We start from the raw sequence: 25,000 nt of genomic DNA, 5'->3' as shown, positions 1-25,000 counted from the left end.
CTACCCAAATACCTTAGCCAAATCCCTGATTAACGTCCAACAAAAGACATCTCCCAAAGACTCTGGGTATATGAGATCCCATGCCAGGACTGTGACCAATCTCACATCGGATTTACAGGTAAATCACTTCCCCAGAGATTAATACAACACAAACGGTCAGTTGAGTATGGACAACAGAACTCGGCTATTTTCAACCATATAAATGAACATAACCATAGAATAAACTGGAATATGTCACGTGTTCAATTTATAGCAGCAACTGCCGGTACAAGAGTCAAATGATGGAATCGGCCTTAATAAAAGAGAAGCAGGTAATGAACATCTCAAAAGGGAATTGGATATCAGATATCGTCGACGCAGTGTTCATTCAACAACGCTTAAGAAGATTAAAGGAAGATTATCAGCGGGGCGACCTAAATTGGCTTACTTGTGGACGAATCTCTTGGTATAAATACCACCTTTTCTGTAAACTTTTCTCATTCATATACCTGAAGAGAGAGACAGCAGTCTCTGAAATATAGTACTTTTCTCTCTACATTTTGGTGTTTTTATGGGCTCCTTTTATTAGATATATATATATATATAGTATATATATAGATTATATTATAATATATATATATATATATATATTATATTATATGTATGTATGTGTGTGTAGAAATATAGATAGATAGGCAGATCGGCAATACAGATAGATAGAAATTCAGCAATAAGCCATTTCTCCCATCAAAGGATGTCCCTCTCCCTGATAATTGTCATTCTGAACCTATGATTATAAAATTTGTATTTCGCTCTAAGAAAGTTAAGAAAATTCTTGATAATCTTGATAGCTGGGGTGGAGAAGATCCTGAGGGTTTCTTCCCTTTGTTTTTTTGAAAAAATGTTTCTAGTTTGTTGTTTCCCAAGATTAGCGATTCTATAGATTTTTTGACCGATGTAGGATCATTGCGGATGATCGCCAGCTTAGTAGCACAGTTCCTGTTCCAGAGTGACATATCTACAGTAATTGCAGACCAATTTCTATTCTCCCTCTGCTCTCCTTACAAAACAACTTAATTTTAATCTACTATATAGTATGTGGAATTTAAAGGACTATTAGCTGATAGTCGATATGCATACAGGAAGCAGTTAGGTGCCTACGATGCTCACTTAGATTTGACAGGCCATTTGCAAGAGAACGTTGATAAGGCTTTGTATGTAGAGTAATTCGAACAGACTTTGATGCTGCTTCCGATTTAGTAAATTACAAGGCACTTATTTTTACACTTCAGAAACTTAGAGTGGGCTGATGTGTTTTAAGATTACTTCAAGATCTCCTTACATGTAGGTAACAGCGAGTTGCTGTTGATGGGATCTTTAGTGAACTAAAACCTATTGTGTCTGGAGTTCCACAAAGTAGTGCTTTTGGCCCGCTGTTATTTTTAGTGTATACAAGTGATATGGTAACTGGCCTGGAAAACAAGATCGTTCAGTATGCCGATGATGCACAACTTGTGGGTGTAGTGAAGTCTCCACTTATGAGAAATGAAGCCGCCCTTAGTCTCAATCATGACACGGAGCCGATTAGTGAATGGTGTTTAAGGTATGAGGCTGAACTCCAGTAAAACGAAAACACTATTGATCAGTAGCTCTCGTACAGATTTCCCACCCTATCCTCCTTTTCCGGTGGATGGGACCCTGCTGACGATGTCTGAAGTTTCCACTATTCTTGGTGTAACTTTTGGCTCATCTTACTGTTGGGAAAAATCTAAAGAAAGCGTCAGGAAATGCCGCACAGAAGTTAGGCCTTGTTCGTAAGACCTCATTTATTTATAACAGTGATAATACCAGTGCAACTTGTTTTAGTTGAGGTCATTTGTCCTTCCTTTACTAGAAAAATGTTCTCAGGTGTGGATGTCTGCTTCTGCCTGAGATTTATTATCTCTTTTATATTGGTTTGTGGTGACAGGTTTCTGTTTCCCAACATTAGCAGTTTCACTTGTACCAGGGACGGATCATCTCTTATTTGTAAAGTTTTCATAAGTTGTATTTTAACTGAGATCTTTCACATTCACAACTGATCCCTGATCCTCTTTTCCTTCCGTGAGCAGCCAGGTTTGCTGAACAGCAGCACCAATATACAGTAAATGTGCCTCGCTGTCGACATTCTCAGTTCCACAGCTACTTTATTCCTCACAATGTTGGACTGTGGAACAGCGTCTCTGAGAATGTTGTGTAATTGCAACTTCAAAAGATAAAGTGAAGCTGTAATGCATTACTACCCTAATACAGTTCGTCTTAACATTTGATGCTACATTTGTATCTATTTATCTATTCATTAATTCATCTTATCTTTTTTAATAAGTGGCATCTCTTCTTCCTGTATTTACCTTGACTTCCTCTTATTTTTTCCTAACGAACATCATAGTCTTTGGAAGCATGAATTTTAAGTCAATGTTCCCTGTGGGCTTGTTCTTATTAATAAAATAATAATAATAATAATAATAATAATAATAATAATAATAATAATAATAATTAACCGGATGTCACACCCACAATATATAATGTGTGTTTCGAAATTAGAGCCACCCCCCCTCTACAGCATAAACTAAAATTGATATGGACAAAATCAAAAGTAATTCAGAACAGGTATTTACTTAAGTTTCTCTCTGAGTATTCAATATTTTTTGTGGCCCCCATCTGCCTGTACCACAGCCTGCATTCTTGAAGGGTATGATTTCAGCACATCGCAAAAAAAGCTGAGACTCAAACTCCATTTCCCTGAGCACTTCAGTCACCTCTCTTCGCAGGTGGTCGAGGCTTGGTATACCATCATAGTTCACTGTGCACTTCAACACGATCCTTTAAGATACTACCAATGTTTTCGCACACATTAAGGTCAGGGGAAATTCACTTGACGAGAAGAAATCGATACCACAGTTTCGAAGCAGCTCCTGTGTCTGAAGAGCCTTGAAACTTGGTGCCTTATCATGCAAAAATGTGACTTCTTCAACAGATAACACATTTTCAGGATCTTTGAGGAAAGGAAATACTCCACCAGTAAGAACTGTTTCTCTGAAGTATTCGCCATTCCATGACTGTCCTTTTTCTTTGATCATCCACATTAACCGTTTGGCTGTGAAACAGAAAAATTCCTAAACATTCAGGAAATTTCACAACTTGGCAATAGTGCACGTCATCACTGATATCATCCAACTTTGCAGCCCAAATGATGTCATTTTTATGATTTGGCTTCCTGACTGTGTAATGAAGAATTTATCTGATGCAGCAACATGGAGAAAGTCAGCTTCATCACAATCTTTAAGAAATGAACCACTAAACCATGCACGGTCTTCTCTCTCTTGCTGAGTGATGTTGTGCTTGCTGATAACATGAAATGGCTTGATATCAGATTTTTTCAACTCACGATATACAGCACTATAACGTCTCTTCATTCCCCTTTTTGTTTCTAGTTCAAGCGCCAATTTACGCAAAGACTTTCTTGGTCTACCCACTGCCTCAGCTATGATGTCTTTTGGCTCCTGAGAAAGGACTTCAGGCCTTCTCACTCTTTTTACAATGACAGCCATGTGGATTTTTATTCCAGTTTCTTTTAACAAAAGATTCATCTCTTCTAATGTATTTAGCGATCCAGGAACGTGAAATGAAGGATGCACCAGCATCCCTGGCCTCTCTGAAGGTTATAGCCCGGATTCGGTCATGGCTGTATCTAACTCCGTCACTCAGTCTGAAAATACAAGAAATGTAAAATGAAACATAGCTTAATAGACATTTAAGATAATGTACATGGAGATAGGCTATAGCAGAAAACTTCATAACTAATATATATATATATATATATATATATATATATTTATATATATATATATATATATATATGTATATATAATATATTACTATATATATATGAGAGAGAGAGAGAAAGAGAGAGAGAGAGAGAGAGAGAGAAGAGAGAGAGAGAGAGTACTTAAATCTTGAATGTTTTGCAAGTCGAAATTGTGGAAACGTGTTCTACTGTAAATAGTTCACGTAACAGAAAATATTTTGTGACCAGTTGCATACGACGTAAAACATCGCAACTCATGGGAATGGAAAAATACATATTTAAACGCTCCTGTTTTCTCGACGATCCATCAGATTTGTTCATTAATGCTAAAGTTTCATTTCCCAAAAGCTTTTGCAAAGCAATTTTGAATAGGCACTACACACTTCCCATCGTAGGGCTTTTAACGCTTCACCGGAATGGTTTTGAAGTCGAGATAGAAAATACTTCACTGAATGAAACTGCATTAGGTTTGGTAAATAAAAAGCCCTTTTCCGTGGAGTCCGCTACTGTCGCTTTGATAAACCTTTTCGATATCTGCTGTTTGGTCATTCTATCTGTAATTCTTGAAGCATACAAACTCCCCATCTATAGAAGAAATAAAAAATCAAAATAGCAAATGCAATATATAATTAAGCTTCTCTTGACTTTTTATGTTTTCAGGTACTTTCAAAAGGTCTGCCCCTGGTAGAGAGGTTCTATAACATGTATAACTGATCTATGCCTGGATTCAGCAAATTTCCAGTTTTTTTATTGTCATGCCTTTAATGTAAACGTTATTAATGTTACAGTTCATATTGCAAATTAACATTTTTATCTGCTTCGCCGTAAATCAACTACTACTTCAAAAGCGATTACGATTATGTTTATAATTGTAATCGAATACAGTTAAAACACATTCTGGGTACTTTTACCCAACTAAACAATCTTCTTATGGCTACTAATAAAGTAGTCTTATACCTTGATGTTCGTCCAGTCAGTGGCCAGATTCTCTCATCATTGTTCCCTAAAAAAATGTGCACACTATAAGTACCTTGATCTGAGCTCCTAGAATGTAATATATGTTGCTAAGACCATATTGACGATATGGGAACATCAGGCCTTAAGGATTCATTCATACGTTCATTACAAAATACGCATGTGTAGTCGTCTGTGCCTGAAGATTCAGTGCTGATTTAACACAGGAGTCAAACGACAATGATTCAGAGATCTGTATCATTTATAATTCTATTAATGATCCCGTTTATTAAGAATTCTAACGAAGATATAGGCAATGCAAAGCTAATGACTCATGTTCCCGCTTTAATACATGCACGAAGGGTAAAACTCTTTTGGTTTAAAGTTTCAGAAACTAACTTCATTTTTTAAAACAAATATGAACAATGAATTATGACTTACAAGAATACAATATTAAAATGCCAGGAACTAACATCCCTGTTGTATTACCTGTCAAGATATACTAACTCTTCAGCAAATTATTACATTATTATATAATTAATTAATTAATTATATGCATAATCTAAAGATCCAAAAACAACTCATGATACTGGATATATAAATACATACATACATACATACACACACACACACACACACACACACACATATATATTATATATATATATATATATATATATATATATATATAAATATACATATATATATACACACATATATATATGTATATGTATGTATGTATGTAAACATACAAACACAATAACGTATTTGTTTAAAATATTATTGCAATGACATATTGTGTAATGAATATATGAAAAAAAATGTATAGCATTAATTCACTAATGCAATCATGTAACAAGAATGTGCATCCATGTAAAAGGTCTAACAAGATCTACTTGAGAACTTCTGACCTGGAATTCAGAAAATAGCATCATAGTGCCTCCATGAGAAAAGGTGATATACATGTAGCCTTTTTCCAACAGATAAGAATATCATCATGCTATAAACTTATATACAAAATAAAAAAATATGAGCTACGTGACTAATATAGTAAGCCACTTTAAGAACCGATTTTAATCCAAATATGAATATGTATCAGTACGTTAAAATAATTTATTTTCAATGTATAATGCAATTGGTGTAGATAAGCGTTTAAGCGAATGCGTCAGACCATCTTAGTGCATTCATCAGAAAAAAAAAGAAATTCTGTATGGAATCTTTATAATTTCTCGATTCCTGGCTACCCATTTGGTTCAGATGCCTGCAGCTTTTACATGCATGCATGCATACATACATACATACATACATACATACATTACGATTATTTATCCATGACAATACATACGTACACTATACACACATTTATATATATATATTATGTATGATGTATGTATGTATGTATGTATGCAGTACGTACATAGTATATATATATATATATATATATGATATATATATAATATATATATATGTATACCTATATTGAATAACACGTTTTTCTGTTTGTTGCTATGGAATAGTCACATATTTTATTTTCCTAGAGGTTATAGTTCCTAACACCAGCACATACCTACATAATATTATTTCAAGAGATATATCAAGCTTCAAATGATTTTCCTGTTACCTACAACGCATACTTCAAGGCACACATACTTGTACTGCATTTAAGTATGTTCGTGTGAATGAATACCGAACATCTAGGCGCAGATGTTGACATTTGATTATACATACACAACGCAGGTGCATTATAATGTGCGTCTGTGTGTGTGAGACGAGAGAGAGAGAGAGAGAGAGAGAGAGAGAGAGAGAGAGAGAGAGAGATTTTTAATCAAGCTAATTGATACTGAAGCTAAAATCCTTTCACTGGTCATCATTAATCAGGATTTGAGGATGATGGTTTGACCCGGGTTGGTTATGGTATTCTAGGTGGACCATTTCTGTGTGGCCACCCCCGCCCTGTCTCTCTTTTACCACCGTCCCCTGTCTCTCCCCCCCCCCCTACGCCCCCCGACCCCCACTCCACGCCTCCCATAAGCTCCCCCCGACTCTGAAATCTCATTTTATCCCTACGTAATTCTTGCTACACATAACGATTTTCGGTTCATCGTTTTGATCCGAATTTTACGTTAATGACTATATGATTTTTTTTTAAGTTAAGGGATTAATGATACATTCGATAGGTACAAGTTGCAGGTTCATATCAGGCAGGTATATATATATATAATTTATATATTATATAATAATATATATATATATATATATCTATAGATATATCTATATATATTATATTATAATAATATTATATATTATTATTTATATACTATATTAATATATTATATAATATACATAACTTCGGTTTCCAAGGTAGCATATTTTTACACATCATTTCCATTTTACCATTCCGTTCAAAATTTGCAGTGAAAACCAAATAATTTTTAACGAAATGAAGCAACAATAAACTGAATAAGCACGACACGATGATGCATGGAATCAAAATATCCTTATATGGCTCCTAATGCCTATTTCATAAATCGGCTTCCAGAGAAAGCGAGTAAATGTCGTAGGATTTCTCTTTGTCTGCGCGGCCATTAGTCCCGGCTAAAGTGAGGACATCGATTTTAGGAAAATGACAGAAAAGTTTTAGTGGGAACTCTCGGTAAAGAATGCCTGGTATTAAGGGCCTTATGCTCCTCTCAAAATATCCAGGACCGTTGTCAGTATAATAAAGGGGCAGATATCTTATAATGAATCATATTTTTCTGCATTTCCCACTGGACGTTCTGCTTCATTTACGAGAGATTTCGTATCTTGTCGACGTTCAAATGTTCTGTTATATAATGCTATATTCTTTAGGAAAATAATTCAGAAAGAAATAATGGAAGTCGTTATTCTTCCCCTGAGAAAGAGACAAGTACTTATTGCTTTATCTCTCTCGAGAGAAATTTAGTTAACACATATTTTCATTCATCCTTTTGGTTATTGTCTAGAGCACATTTTTTTCTGTGCTTTTCAATTGTCACTTAATCTTTGTATATTCTCTTTGTATATTTTTTCCACGAAGGTAGGAAATAGAACTAAATGGATCACAGGTATACGATGAACATTACTTAAAAAGACGTGCTAAGGGGAACAAAGGTGAACATAGTAAGTAGTTATGCGGAGACAATTACGGGAAATCAGATTCGTTCCGAACCCCAAAAGCACTCTTCAAGTCCAGTTAGCAAAAATCAAGGAAATATAATTGTATATAAAGCCAGTTCGTAAAGTCCTTTCTGATAAGACAATAGAGGTAATTATAGCCACCCTCAATGAAACAGAGGAGGAGAATCAGCAAAATATATCCACTGAAACTATGAAATGCGTTTCAGTGTCTTCATTCATCTCGTCAATATTATTCGAGTAATTCGAAGATGAATCCTTTAAATCTGTCAACCTTTGTGCTTTGGAAGATGTATTTACTGTAAGGTTATATCCTTAAGTTATATTCTTTAAGACACTTCTCATATTTGCCCAATAAGCATTTGTTTGATTGATAAGGAAGCTATCTATTCTAGTAAGTTGTTCTTTTCTTTCTTTGAGGAGGCTCTTCACATGGACTCCTGTTTTCACAGAAATGGATTTAGAACTTAAATATATAATCGATTACCCAACTTTATTCACTCTGGCTAAATCAGGCTTTATATTCCCGCAAATACCATAAACATAATCGATATTTTTCCTCCGTTCTATCCACTTCTAAAAGGTGGAACCTCTTACTTCCCTTGTTTTACGAAATTATTCGCTCGCCGAAGGACAGGGAAGTTTTTCAACAGTAATACTCATATATGCACAAGGCAAATCGTTGGATTCTACTATTCGTATCAAAAGGACAGTTTTAATTCTTAATGGGAAATCATTGTTTCTCCATTGTTTTTTGCCTTTTGAAATGAAATTATTCCAGCATGATTACGTCAAAGATCTTTTTTTGAAACTAATGCCAACAACTCTGAAGATGATGAAACAAAATCCTGTACATACTAATCATTACTTAGGTAGCAGAATATTTACTTCTATCAGTAGCTCAATGTTATTGTTGGCGATTTTCCAATGAGTTAGTCCCTCTGAAGGCCAGATACAAATGTACTGGCACAAGACCTTACTCTACCTATGAGGTGAAGATTGGGTGATTTGAAGGCACACTGGTCTACCTGTTGAGTAATCAGTAGTCACTTGCATTACTTCCCAAGTTTTTCTTGGGTAAAGAGGGAGCTCAGGAGCTGATCATATGTCTGCATATTTAGTTTCTATGATACTACGTAAAGACCTGTCCCTTACTACCGAGCTTAAACCTGAAAGATCTAGTTTTAATGTCACCTGTGATTCAATGCATCTGAATTTTGCTGTGAATTTCCTTGCTCTTAATAAGTTGCGATATACACTATACATATATATATATATATATATATATATATATATATATAATATATATATATATATATATATATATATATATATATATATCTGCAACTCGGTAGAAAAGCCTTTTACGAAGAGTTTATGAAGTTTTTCTACAGTGAGAAAAAAATAGGGAAACTGGGCGTGTTGTATGTTCATTAATTTTCTTTAATATTATCATTATACTATTCATAATATATGTATATTATCTACTCGGAGCAAGTCTAAAAGTACAAACAAGAAAGATAAGTAAATAATTAAATATATTAAATAATAAAATAAAATGTTGGTAATTTAATGATATAATATAATTTATAACTTGAAAAAATTTCAAAGCCCTCATCCATTGATTAAAAAGACAGACATTCTTTTCCATAAAATACAACGCATTTATATAAAGAGCTACAAAAATTTCAGATAAAAGGAAAATTCTGTGAGAGTGAGATCTCTCCTAGTACACCGGAAAAAAAATCAAAGGCGATACAAAGGAACACAACTAAATGAAAGAATAAAAACTCTTTCATGGGAATTTTAATCCCTTTTTTTCGTAGTCACGAAAGAGAACTGTTCACAGTAATATGCAAATTCGACTCCGTGCGTAAAAGGAGGTGGAAGAGAGGGTCGTGTATTTTCATAAAAGGAAAAATGTTCGAAGTGAAAAAAATTCTTGACAAGTGGTTGTAGGCAAAATGTTTTTCTCTTAGTCTTTATTTCTTTTTTTAAATGCTCACACGGCATATACATGTGTATATGTACATATACACCGCAACTAGGTGGAAAAAGTTATTACAAAGAATTGTTTGAAGTAAGAAAAATAAATTGACTTTACAAAAACTCTCAGTCGTATTAAGATTATCTAACAGTTCCGTGATTCTTAAAAGAAAGTGTTGCCTTAATACACGTACGTATATGTGTTACGTACGGAACCGCATCTTATTACATCTCTTTCAAATAGGCAAGGTGGACGGCGTGGCTCTGAGTGGTCCAGTACTCCATTCACGATTGGGAAGACCGCGGATTGCTCCTGGACTACTGCCCTCTATTTTACCCAGCTGTATACGGGTTCAATATCTGTGTGCGTGTGTATGTGTATGTGTATATATATATATATATATATATATATATATATATATATATATATATATATCTATATATATATATATATATATATATATATATATATATATATATAGATATATATCTAATAAAAGGAGCCCATAAAAACACCAAAATGTAGAGAGAAAAGTACTATATTTCAGAGACTGCTGTCTCTCTCTTCAGGTATATAACCTGAAGAGAGAGCACCGCAGTCTCTGAAATATAGTACTTTTTCTCTCTACTTTTGGTTTTTGTTTTTATGGGCGTACTATTAGATGGAATTCTGTTGTTACAGAACACCTTTACCAGTCATATATTATTAATATATAGATACTTATATATAGATATATCTATATAGATATAATATATATATAGATTATATTATATATATTTATATATAGCATTTTCAGCATGAGGAATATTTCCAGCAAGAAATTACAAGCAGAATTCAAACTAGCAAAGTTTAATTCTGCGAGATCAAGAAAAAGGATACCTACTACCAACATTTAAAAATAAATTCTACATTTACTTGACAAAGATATGTTTCTGAAATCTGCTACTGAACTCTCCTTTCGTCAACCAAATATCTTCCCTTCGGTGTCCATAGGGTGTCTTCAAATGAATTAATTGTGAAAAATGCATTGTGCTCAAAAGAACAAGTCATCCGCAAGACGAATGAACTGATTCACAGAGTAGATTAACGGAGCTTCAGAGAGAGAGAGAAAGAGAGAAACTGATTAAGTCCGTATTATCGTCGGTCCAAGTCTAACCGCTAAAGCGTCATCTGTCATGGTCTCGTTTCGAATGTGGCGAGTGAATTCGTACCTGCACAAAATAATAATAAATCAACCCGATCTTCGGGCATGGGAATGACGAGGAACGAAACGTGAGCAAATGAGGCGTGACTCATTCTGCCTCAAGGTGAAACCTTGCATTTTAGGCGGCTTGTCATCTGTTCCGGGATTAAGTTATTGATGCTGAGATTCTACAGCTGTGATCCTGATGCCTGATCTTGCTTTCACAAAAAGGTATGTTGTAATGTCATGCAAGACAGTATGTGCCAAATCTCTCTGTGTCTCCCATGCAATTCTGTCCATTGCGCGTTGGATATTCCTTGGATTGCTCCTGGCCTATCGCCCACCAGTCCACCCAACTATAAATTGGAACAAGCGTAATCCAAGGTAAAAAAAAAAAAAAAAAAAAGAGAGAGCAAGGGCGAGCAATCTCATTCCTAAGGTTTGTTGAGAAACTGAAAAGCTATAGCGTTTTTGGCACAACATCAAAGTCGTAAAAGGCGTAGGCTTATGGTGACACCCCCTTCAATGGGGAACAAAATGTATGTTTAAGGAGAAAAATTTAAATACATTACGTGTATATATATATATATATATTATATATATATATATATTATATATATATTCTATAATATATATATACACACATTCACTATAAACACATATGTTGTGGTCAGTATGGAGACGTCTAACGAAGCTTGCGTCAAAAAAAAAAAAAAAAAAACACGATATAGAGATTACATAAAGACCACCAGAATTTGAGAACCTCACAGCAAACATGAACACAAGACTGCCAATACGACTTCAACTTCTGAATATATAGGGCAAACTAACCCCCTTTCACAAGAAGCAAATCTAATCATTTGAACTTTGTGACTCCTCGAAGACAAGTCTGAATCACTCTGGACGTCTAAAATGTATTATGAATGAGAGGCTGAATTACATTTACATCAGACGGATTAGAATGATGTACCCTGTGACCCCTGCCTCAGGGATGCCTCTGTCTCTCAGTGACAATGGTAACTTTTCATATATTCACGAAGTATTTGGTTAGTAAAATATGAAGCGTTTAAGTCTTAATGCTTATTATTTTAAGCTAATATAGCGGATTATAAAAAAAACTGATGGATGGATTTACATGCAACGAATAGTATTATTCGTGTTCCCTGAGGGAACAGGATGCCAGTAGTGTAACTAATCAAGGGCAAATGAGAGACAATTTTTTTTGTTTTGTCATAAAAACAAGTCGCTAGACGTCCGTTTATAGGACTCAATCAATTTATTAGGAAGACGAATACAACGTTCAGGTCTTCTATCAAGAAAACGCTTTCTCTTGTTTACTTTCATATGAATCTCTCGAGCTTTCTCTTAGGTGTTGTATTATTCCTAAACAGAAGAATAACCAAATGAAAATAATCATGGTCTTAACATTTCATCCGTTTTATTGAATCAAATAGGAAAACACTCATACGGCCATAAAGACAAAAACTATAGCTCTCTCTCTATCTGTTTCCCTGTCTCTCTTTCTCTCTCTACCTTCCCCTTTTTCTTTTGCCTCTCTCTCTCTCTCTCTCTCTCTCGCTCTCTCTCTCGTCTCTCTCTCGCTCTACCTTCCCCTTTTGTTTTCCTTTTGCTCTCTCTCTCTATCTCTCTCTCCTCTACTCTCTCTCTCTCCTCCTCTCTCTCTCTGCTCTCTCTCTATCTCTCTCTCTCTCTCTCTCTCTCTCTCCTTTCCGTTTACTTTTCGACTTTTCCATCATGAGAGTTCGATGAGTTTCCCATAATGTGTTTGTCAATCAACGACAATAGTCCTGATAAACGTCTTGATTATATAAACTACTTGATACAGATTGCAAACACAAATACGCGAATTGTTTGCTCTTGGGCTAAAGTAAACACCACACAAGGTTGACAAAGATTAGCTCGCCTATCTCCTGGTAATTTATTCATTGAAAAACTCGACTCTATACGAATCTAGTCCTTCAACTTATTTTTTCCGTTGTGGTCTTTAGAGCCAATGATTCACTAGTGATCATTTCCTACTGTAATCAGCTTGGTTGATTTTTATTAATTAATATGGCTGAGTTTTTTTTTAGAATTTTCATATTATATATATATATATATATATATATATATATATATCTATACTATATATATATATATATATATATATATATATATATATATAAATACATGACACACACACACACATATATTTATATATATATATATATATATATATATATATATATATATATATATATATATATATATATATATATATGAGAATGTGTACATACATATACATATAATGTCATTGTATATATTATCAAGCAATATGTATAATAATGCAGTTCCGTCTATGGGTTAACAATTAGTTAGAATGTCAACCAAAGGACATGTATATTACTCGTTACTATAACGTGATACATTAGCAATCAAACGATATGTGTCTACTGTGAATTGAAATATATTTTTAAGTTAACTGTCAAAAGATGTTCATCATTATAACTATTGTTAAAGGTAAATGATCTACGTTTCATTTCAAAATACATGCGTCTTGATGTACAGTCAAGGTCAGGATTATTATTCACCCCGCAGACTTCAGCCGTTTATCATTTCATATGCATAGTTTTTTTGTATTTACTTTTTTTTAAATGAGGTTCCATCGTGCTGGAAAAAATAGCACCTTTTGATATAGTATAGTTAGGAATTTTTATTCATATTTATTGGCCACTTTGAACAAAGTGTTTGTTATCCTTAAGAATGTATCGATTTTCTAGTTAGCAATAAGATCGTATTTCAGACCATAAGAGAGAGAGAGAGAGAGAGAGAGAGAGAGAGAGAGAGAGAGAGAGAGAGCACTGTATGCACTGGCATATTGACTGTATGTATGTGTATATATATATATATATATATATATATATATATATATATATATGTATGTATGTATGTATGTATATATACATATATATGTCGTATATATTCTGTACACACTTATACTTTCTCTCTCCCTCTGGGATAAACAGGACAATAATTAATGTCTGGTGAAGCGACTGAAATGATTGTAACCTTACCATTACTAATCGAGCAAATTAAGTTTGTATATCAACAATGTAATGGAGACTGACAGTTTCCTTGCTGCATCAGTAATTGTTGATGTTTACGTTGTAACCACATGGGTCATGTCTGACGCTGCGATTTTAAGTTAATATCTCTTGACATCATTTACGAAGGGGAAATGGGCGGGAAAATTTACGCTCTTGATTGATACAGGTAAACTGGGTTGTGTTACGTAAACAAAGTTTGGGAAAAACTGATAGTGCTGTTGAATTTTGTCACTCTCCTCTGTAAACAAAGAGTAGAACTGTGAAAGACGAGAGATGATGCTAACCTACATTTTAGGGAAGGTAACAGTAACAAACAGACTTCCGTAGTAATGATGGATACCTCGTTATTCGTTGTGGACGGGATTATTTTGTTAATGACAACCTTTCGATAAGATTCTAGATGGAAGTATGAATACATAAGTGACTCTTGTCTATTATTTATAGTTTACTTAACTGTAGTTGGCAGCAACCACGACAGCACTTGTATCCTGAGTACAGAAGATATTAATTAAGATAACTTTGTACTACAGTTATTTCAGGGCGTATTAAGTTTACCCGTAGCAGACTTGAGCCGGTATTGTCTGGAAGATCACATAATAAGCAATGCTAGAGTCATAAATATCGATGGAAAAATTAAAACAATGACCAACCTTAAATATAACCACTAAGAATTACAATTAGCAATTGGAGATCATTTACTAAGAAATGTGATAAAGGACATAAAAACGTGTAAGGTTTGCGTGGTTATCGTTAGAGTGTAATAGTTGAAAGCAAATGATACGATATTATTGATTTAAATTTGACTATATTATCACATCATTTTGTCCTTTGGACGAAAGCGCAGGCATTTACAGTCATACACAAGCACGCGCAAACATCCACATACATACATACATACATACATACATACATACATACATACATACATACACACACAAACACACACACACATATATATATATATATTAATATCTATATGTATATATATATATATATATATATATATATAATATATATATATATATCACAAATATTAAACAAGAAATATCTCTTACTATTGAATTAACTATACTCTGGGAATAATTCATACACAGGTAATTATGAATAATTAATGCCTCAAAACCCGGCGGAGATTCGAACCAGGGCCTTTGGGTTAGAAACAATGATATATATATATATATATATATATATATATATATATATATATATATATATATATAATATATATATCATATACTATATTAACAAATATTATACCGAAAATATCGTTTTATATTGAATTCAATATACATCGAAAAAACTAAAACCTGAAAGAAATTATAAATGGCAAGTGACTCTTCCTTGGCAGGATTTGAACCGTTGCTTGGGTTGGAAATAACGAATGATAGTTTCATCAATTATAATTCCCCTTGAGTGAGAGTTATTTACAGTATATAGTGAATCAGATCTTGAAACATATTCATAAATTAACATTTCAGACCACAAAAATATAAAGTAAAGTTGACAATCATTCATATATATATAATATATATATATATATATATATATATATATATATATATATATATATATATATGTATGTATAGTAAATAAATTGTTTGGCAAAGGGGTTCTACGACCGCTAGCCTTTGCTGTCATCAGCCACACTTATTGGCGGTGGGCCTAGCCTTTGACTAAAAAGTCCACCTGCAAGGCACAGCAGTTTCCACAGTGGGCCTAGCCTTTAACTAAAAAGTAAGACTGCAAGGCTGCAGTTTCCACAGTTATTGGCGGTGGGCCTATCCTTTTGCTAAAAAGTAAGACTAAAAGGCAACAGCTGCCCTTTTAGTCGTCTTTTACGACCCGCAGAACCTACAGTGGTAATATTCTTATACCCATACTACAGGGTATGCCAGCAACCCCTTGGTATTTCAAGCTAAAAGTCAAGATATATACCACAGTGATAGACCAGTGTTAATGTATGGAGCAGAACATGGGCTCTAAGAAGAAAAGAGGAAGAAAAGCTTGAGAGAAGAGAAATGAGAATGCTGAGGTGGATTATGGGAATATCATGCTTGAGAGATTGGAAAATGATGAAGTAAGAAGGGCAGGCTTTTAGTAAAGATTACAGAAGTGATAAGAGAGTCAAGATTGACATGGTATGGGAGTGTGTTTAGGATGGATGATGAGGAGGGAGTGAAGAGGGCTTGGGAGGAACCTGTTTGCGGAAGAAGATCAAGACAGGAGGCAGAGAATTAGATGGCGAGATAAAGTGAAGGAAGATAAGGAGAGAAGAGGTTTGGTGGAGGATGATGCCTTTGATAGAAAGCAGTGGAAAAGGCGCATCAGGCAACCAACCCCTTAATGTAGGGATAACGATGGGAAAGATCAAGATATATATGTAAATAAATTCTTCTGTTTAATCAGGATACGTCTCAAGCATAAAAGGCCTAATAAAAACACTTTGGTTTAAGCTAAGGACTATCGTTTGTATGACTCCCATCCTTATCAAGTAGCGAATAACAGAAAAAGTTACATTGGCGAAATATATAGTGGGGGATATGCCCTTAGGTGATGCCTGTGGTCACCGTTAAGCTGACGTTGGTTCTGCTAATTATCTTAATACTCTTCATCGTTGCCTTAAGGAAGACGTTGTCTACATGGTCAGAGTCCCAGGCTCCATTGGAAAGGTTGATCCTATTATCTTGTTGTTGTTTTATCCGTGAAGGTTCTACCATCTGTCATTTGTATTGACAGCTGCTCTTGTACAAAATTCGGGATGAGTTTCAATCCATGGTATGGTTCCTATTATTTATTTGATACAAATGTCAGATGGTAAAATCTTCACTGATAAAACAACAAGATAATACGATTCTGAACAATATAAACAATATCTTCCTTGAGGTAACAATGAAGCAGATTAGGACGATAAACAAAACCAAATCGGCATATCTCCCACGATATATTTCGCCAATGTAACTTCTCCTGTCATTCACTACTTGATAACGGTGGGAGTCAGTCCACCGAAATATAGTCCTGAGCTTTAAACCAGAGTGTTTTAATGGACCTTTTTATAATTGAGACATGTACGTATATATATTTATATATACATATAAGTATATATATATATATATATATATATATATATATATATATATATATATATATATATATATATATATATATATATATATAATTATGTATACTAGCTGCTGTACCCGTCCTTCGTGTTATCGAACACACATTCACTTTTAAAATGTCGACATACATCTTTCCCCAGCCAATGCTACTGTGTCACTAACCAGCCTGAGTGAGCTGGTTAGTGACACAGTAGCATACATGTTGCGAAAGTTGCTCGGGATAGATTTTCATTGCGAGGCCCCTTAACCAGCCCTTGATGAAACTCCGCCTATAGTTAAACTCTGATATTAATGTTAAATGCGTTTGTAGTCATTTATGTTAATTCATAGTACCAAATTTGAATGTAGTAGGCCCATCTTTGATACTTTAGACACTAATTCCCCTGCTATCAAGGTTGGGCTAGGTAGTCTACGACACCCTTCACCCCTGGTCAGTAAGTCAAAAAGGCGTAGGCCTCCTACCCCCTAATATTGTGGGAAACTCTAGGGCCTCATTCCCACGGAGTTTGGCTCCCTTACAACTGAGGGTGTCTTATGGCCCCCCATATTGTGGGGAGCTTGTTTGTACCTATGGAAACAGTTCTACATAGATGTCAACTCCGAAAGTTGTAAAAAATGAGGGGCATGAAAAAGAGGGGCTATGACCCCCTTAGGAACAGCCCTCAATTTTAGGATTTTTACTAAAACCTTCCTAGGGGAGGGGAGTCTATGGTAAAAACTTGGTATCCCTAGCTTACATAGTCTGGGCGTGCATAGCGAACAAACAAACAAAAAACAGACAGATAGACACATTGCATTGCCTCTCATATATATATATATATATATATATATATATATATATATATATATATATATGTGTGTTGTGTGTGTGTGTGTGTGTGGTGATTGGGTGTGTCTGTGTGTGTGTATGTATAATATACGTGTATATATATATAATATATATATATGAATAATTATCACATCGAACCGTGATCCATTTATTGATAGCGTCACTGACTGTCCTGATTTCGTCCCGTCCACCTGGACGGTGGTTCGATCCCATGGGGGGACGAAATTATTATCAACTTAAAAATTCCCCTTCGGTACATATATGAAAAATATCATTTGGGAGGTAAAGTGAATTTAGATATTAAAGGACATTTGTAGCTGAAATTGATATATTATATATATATATATATATATATATATATATATATATAATATAGATATACTATATACATATATGCTTCCTCATATCATTAGCAATCCCTTTCCATCATCCCAATACTTATGACCCAATCATTACTATCCCTCCCGGGGTACAAATGATAGTAAAGGAGAGGCGAGAGAAGAAAGTTTGTTCTATCATAGTCATCATCATCGCCGCTTTCGTCATCATCTTAATCATCATCAGAGGCTCGCAGAAGATCCTTCTTCGTTCCTTTTTCTAACTTTTTTCCTAAGTTTTTCCATTGTCCTTTCTCTACCTGATCGCTTTCTTCTGCCGGGAAGAAGCAGAGAGAGAGAGAGAGAGAGAGAGAGAGAGAGAGAGAGAGAGAGAGAGAGAGAATTACAATAGACTCTAGACAAAATTTTAATGTATAAAGAGACAAAGAGAGCGAGAGAGAGAGAGGGTAGAACGCTATTATCATTAGATTTGTAAGGTCATGACTAAAAATAAAATAAATGCACTTAATAATGAAATTATACAATAACTAGATAACCTGCTATGGACCAGATATAAAAATATTTTATAACCAAGGTGAAATACGGATAACTGTACGTTCAAACATGTGCTAAGAGATTAAATGAAATTTATCAACAAAAAATAAACAAGAAAAGTAATTGCTAACAGTGAAAAAACAGCTTAAAGATATAAAAACAAGAGGGAAATACACCGACATAAAAGAAAATGAACAAAGCAACAGTCAACGCCAACAGACAAACTGAACAACTCAAACAAAACAAAGACCGCGAAAAGGATACAAAAGAAAAAAGGAAAGAGATAATGGAAAGAAACGAAGGGAACTGGATTAAGGAAATTTCTTTTTCGAAGACTGAGGAAAAAAAGGGAGGGGGGGGGGGGTGTCAGGGGCTGGGGCAGGAGAGGTCCAATGGGAAGGGGTCAGATCGAGAGGGGGGTGGGGGAAAACCCCTGTTCGTTTAGGGCCTTCATGAGCATCAGGGCTAATTGCATTGATACCAAGTGAATTTAGTTCTTTCCCACTTTGATGCTGGAAGAGAAACCGCTATTCACTCACTTTCCCAAGGCTCACCGGCCTTCAGGGATGGAAGGAATGGCGCTCTTCCAGGCTTCTTGTTTTGCGAAAGATGAGGGCAAGGCTTAACCAGGGTAGTTTTTCGTGTGTGTGTGTGTGTGTGTGTGTGTGTGTGTGCCCGAGTGAGTGTTTTCATTTGGGACTGCGAGTGTGACCGTGGGGTGTTTTATTTTAATTTTTATTTACAATGGTTTTAATTACTTGGGCATAAAGATAATTCCTTTAAGTTATATTTACCCATGGTCATATATGTTTCAAAATTTCTTTTCATTATATTGTAGAATAATTTTTTCTGTGTTTAATCTTTTGTTTAATGTCGGGAGAAATAGGAACCATTATCTTCAGCCCATTAAATAACGAGAAAGAAACAAAAACCAAGAACACTTAATACAAATGACCTCATTTCCAATTTCAAAATGTGTTCCATCAAATGTTAATGAAGCCTTGAGACTGGAACGTTATAAACCGGATATTCTCAACAATAGCGGCAAATACCGAATGTTATCTCGACTAGTTCAATGCTCTCATGTCCTTCAGATATAAAAAGAACAGCCTGTATCTAGTAACTCTGATAAACCTTTTTTGTGTTGGAGTCCATTTTTAATTTTGTGGGCATATCAGGAACGTCACAAATAACAGGGTACAAAAATGTATCCATCATAAGCAAATAGAAATCACAAGGTTATTGTAACCTTGGGATGATCTCTATGTTATACTATTGATAAGGGGCGCACCTGGTTGATTAACATGATGGGAAACCACAGATAATCGCCATAAACCGGTATTTTGTTTGGTGAACACTCCGTAAAAATAATACCACGATGATTTCCCTGCTATAACAGAGGACGCGACAAGAATTAGTTAAGTTAACAACAACAATATTCCAATGGCTATGCTTTGAATTCGACTTACGATAAATGAGTTGCCCAATATAACAGTTTGATAAAACGAGAGGGAAAAACGGGCGTACCTTGGTCTAATAAAACATTATAACTTTTCTAAAATGTGAAAATAAAATCAACGTGTCTGGAGAATATCCAGCCATGATGGTTTTCCTGTTTTCCTTCCATTTGTTGGGTCCTGACCATTAATTTTTTTTTTGGGGGGGGAGGAGGGAGGCAGGAGGTGGCGGAGTTGCCTTCAATACAGATGATTCTTGCTTCAAAAAATAAGCAAGGGCTAAAGACACCTACGGAAATACTACGTAATTAAATCAATAACGTTTCAATGTTGCTTACAATACCTTTTTCGTCATCCCCACCATCATCATCAAGAACGTCTCCAACCTGGTGAGTTTAAAGCAATGACAGGTTCTTTTAAGGTTTAAAATCAGCTATTTGTAAAAAGCTTAAAATAATCTAGAAATCTTTAAGCTTGACGACAAAAATGATGCAGTTTCATTTGCTCTTTTAAAGTGAAGTGCATCGTTGAAAAATTGATCGGAATTTTGTTGACGCGGCTTTGCTTTTTCCAAAAACGACGGGGGATACCTTGAATGCCTCTTAAGAAGAAGGATTTTGCAATAAGACAATTTTATAAATACTAAAACACCATTGTGGTTTAGGCAGTATACAAAAATATTTAAACTCATAACACGCAACAGTGCAATATTTTTGAACCTTCCGTTTTTTTTTCTAGAAATGGCAGACTTTCAACAGGGAGACAGCATCAACCAATGAACCAAGAAAAAGAGGAAACAAAATACCATAAAGACAAATAAGTAAACCGGCAAACAAATCAAATTCCGCATGGAATGTTGCAGGTATCCGGAAAAAAAGGAGAAATATTTGAATCTGATTTTCATTTTTGGCACGTTCTTGGGAGGCTGAAGTTGAAGCTAGGAAGTCGATCCATAAGAATTGGAGCTTAATTTTGTGGAAAATGTATCACAGGCGAATGCTTAATGCTTTTTCGCACCCAAGTGACCGGAGTGTGCGACGGGATAATGCTACTTCCACGATTTTAGGGTTCGAAATGAAGCTGAAAGCTTTGTTCATCTCGGCTGAAATTCCTCCTGTTTTTCCCTCCCTTCGGACTTTCGGGTTCTTTGTGACATTTTTCCTTGCTCATTGTCGCTTTCGCTCCCGGGAGTCATGGGATGCTGATGGTTCTGAAATTAAATGATATTTCAACCAAAGAAATTATTTGCATTTTATACCAAAAAGACGAAACGAATTTTAAGAAGTATTGCCATATAAAACCACATTTCCATCGCTCTGAGTGTGGTTAATATTTTCCATAAAATAATTCGTGCATCATATGAAGAAGTAAACATAAAATGCTAGTCATGACCTATTGTCATACATAACCATGTAATGGTGGTTCTTGCATCAACCAATATTTCATATGCAACCATCGAAATTTTATAAGGAAAAGGAAAGAAAAACGCTGGTCCTGCAGTATATAACATTAATAATTCATATTAATAATTTATATGTTATATGAAGGTGGAAAAAGACAAAACACTGGTCATAAGTATTCTCGACATAAAACATTTAATGATGGCTTGTGTTATTTAAGTACAGACAAAATGCTGTATATAAAGTATTGTCCTACTAAAACATATATTAATAGCGGTCGCACGCACGGACTCCGACACGTGCGCACACTGGCAAATAATCCCATGCACTCAAGCAAATGAGCAATTGATTGAGTGCAAGCGCACTTACCAAACTTCGATTAAGAAAAGGAAAAAGGGGTAGTTAGCGAAGAGAAGGTGATTAATCTCTATGTTTCCTTTTCAAAATGGTATTTCATATCTCCAGTCAATGAACTAAAACAATACATTCGTTTTTGGATGACCGATACACTGAAGTATGCTTCAGTGGGATTCTTGATATATATATATATATATATATATATATTATATATATATATATAATATATATATATAGATATAGATATATGAATGGTGTATGTATTACGTACGTATCTATCAAGTACTGATGCACAATGTGCCATCTATTGCTCTCTGGCAACCATTCCAATATTTCCAGTGGTTCCCCGTTAAGGTTGAAGTTTGGATGGAGTAAACTAAAACTGCTGATATGTTACTCAATTTATTACTGTCAAAGTCAACGGCTGTTTCAGCTTTTAACCCCTGGCCCTATTCGAAGCCTCACTAATATTCAAAAGGGAACTACATTCCAATACATATAGGCTAGTACAGCCAAAAAAAAAATAAAAAAAAAATTGCAAAACGAGAATAAAAAAAATGAAAACGTAACACAACTCCCACATTTCAGAAAAGTGGAGCTTAACAAATTTAACAGGCCAGGATGCTTTTGCATGAATCTTGCGGCAACGGAGAGAGTTCCAGAAGTCTGTGGCCACTCTGCATCCAACACAGTTTATATTGAGAAACTCTCCAGCCTTCTCTGAATTTAAATCTTGGATTGAATAAACTGGGCAACATAGTGACAGTTTTTGTTTATCCCTTCAAGACTTAAGCTTTGGAAACAAGAGGAAGTACTGGAAATATTTCATGTGTTAGAGATGCCACATGTGCATTGGCCCTTCATGAAAATCGAATAAAGACTATGTCAGGAAAGTATGCATACACACGCACTCACACACACACACATATGTAGAAGCCAACCATAAAAACTTAGCCTTCGGAACGTATCATTTTTTGTACATATATAAGTAGCAGAACGATCAAGCACTGCTGGCTTTGAAGAGAAACCCATCCGGCATATAATTCAACACTGGTTACTCGCAAGGTCCTTTAAATATACTTGTATATTTAAAGGACCTTGGGTACTCACATTCCGTTACGTAACCATTGCGGAAAATTTTAATTACACTATCAACACAATCTCCTTTTCCTAGAAGCTTTACTTTCCTCACAACTGTATTAGCGAACGAACTCCATTCTTTTGAGTCAGTGCCAAGAGCGGTGCTTCTCGCTCTTTTTCTTTTGCTCCATTGATGTCACTTGACACAGGCTCAATAACAACCATCTTTTTTCATATTGCATAAATGTCAAAATATGACCCAAATTCACATGGTATTTTATTCCATTTTTATGTACATGGATCGTGTAATAAATGATTCAACGCTCGCCTGAGCATTCGACAAACCAAACAAGAGAGAAATAAAACACACGAAAAGAAATCAATTTGACCTCAGCGATCTGGCGAGAATCTCCTTTCCACTGTGTCAACAAGAGAAGAGGAACAACAAGAGTGAAGGCAAAACCAGCGAAAAGAAAAAAATAATAAATAAATAAAAATCAAATAAATAAATAATAAATAAATATATAAATAAATAAACAACACGACCATCACCACCACCACCACCACCACCACCACCACCACCACCAGCAAGAGCTGAAGGAACAGAAGCGCCATTGACTTAGAAACAATGCTCTCTTCCAGCTATGGAGGCGGACAGACGGACAATCAGACAGAGAGGCAGTATCCAACAGTCTATCCAGTGAAATGAAAAATGAAAAGAGACAACGAAAATGGACAGAAAAAGGCGGAAGGAAATTTAGGACGTATGGTAATGGCAAGAAGACAGCAGGGGCTCCGCCACCAAAGTTCCCCCAAAGAAAGTTGCGAAAGAGGAAAAGAATGACAGAGATCAAACGCTGTTGGAAGCCTCATCTTGGAATTTCAAGGGCTCCTACCTCCGGACGATGGAGAGAGAGAGAGAGAGAGAGAGAGAGAGAGAGAGAGAGAGAGAGAGAGTTTTAGATTTTTTTGTCTTTACGCCTGTATGAGTGTTTTTCTATAACGATTTAAAGAAAGACCTGTGGATTGTAAATAATATTAGCATGATATTTTGACAATTGCTTGACATTTTTTCTCGATAGCATAGCGAGGAGCTGGGATTTATAAATACATCTATAATAGACATATTAATGAAATAATAAACGAATAAGCCAACAAAATAATAATCTAAATAATATAAACTGTAATGACGACGAACCAGCCATTTAAAAGCAAATATTGTAACACGAAATAAAAGGGTAGATAACGCGTCCTAGAGTTAAAAAAAGAAGAAGAAGAAGAAAAAACTTAAATTGGCCGACTCTGGAGTCCACTGTTCCCACGTAATATCTCCCTATTTCCGTTTCTCCAGTTTTCTACAAACACCTTTCTTTCAAGAGGAGGAAGTCTGTAATTTCCTCCTCAGATGAAGTAAAAATTGTTGTCACGAGGCCAAAGGTAGACAAGGATATGAAGTTGCACCTGCCAATGGTCAACATACAATTTGAAAATCAATGGAATCAACGTACTTATAGTATTTGTTTCTGTGAAATGATTCTACAGATAATTCCACATTTAACTGTAACAATATGTTGAATAAGCAAAAGTGAAGTGCAACTCAGCGTGCTTCATTGAGTAAGTACGATGCAATTACAATTTTACTGTAAATTTTCCGTCATTTTTGACGTGACAGT

The sequence above is a fragment of the Macrobrachium nipponense genome, chromosome 12 (genome assembly GCF_015104395.2).
Source record: "Macrobrachium nipponense isolate FS-2020 chromosome 12, ASM1510439v2, whole genome shotgun sequence".
NCBI classification, from domain to species: domain Eukaryota; kingdom Metazoa; phylum Arthropoda; class Malacostraca; order Decapoda; family Palaemonidae; genus Macrobrachium; species Macrobrachium nipponense.
This window is presented reverse-complemented; position numbering follows the sequence as displayed.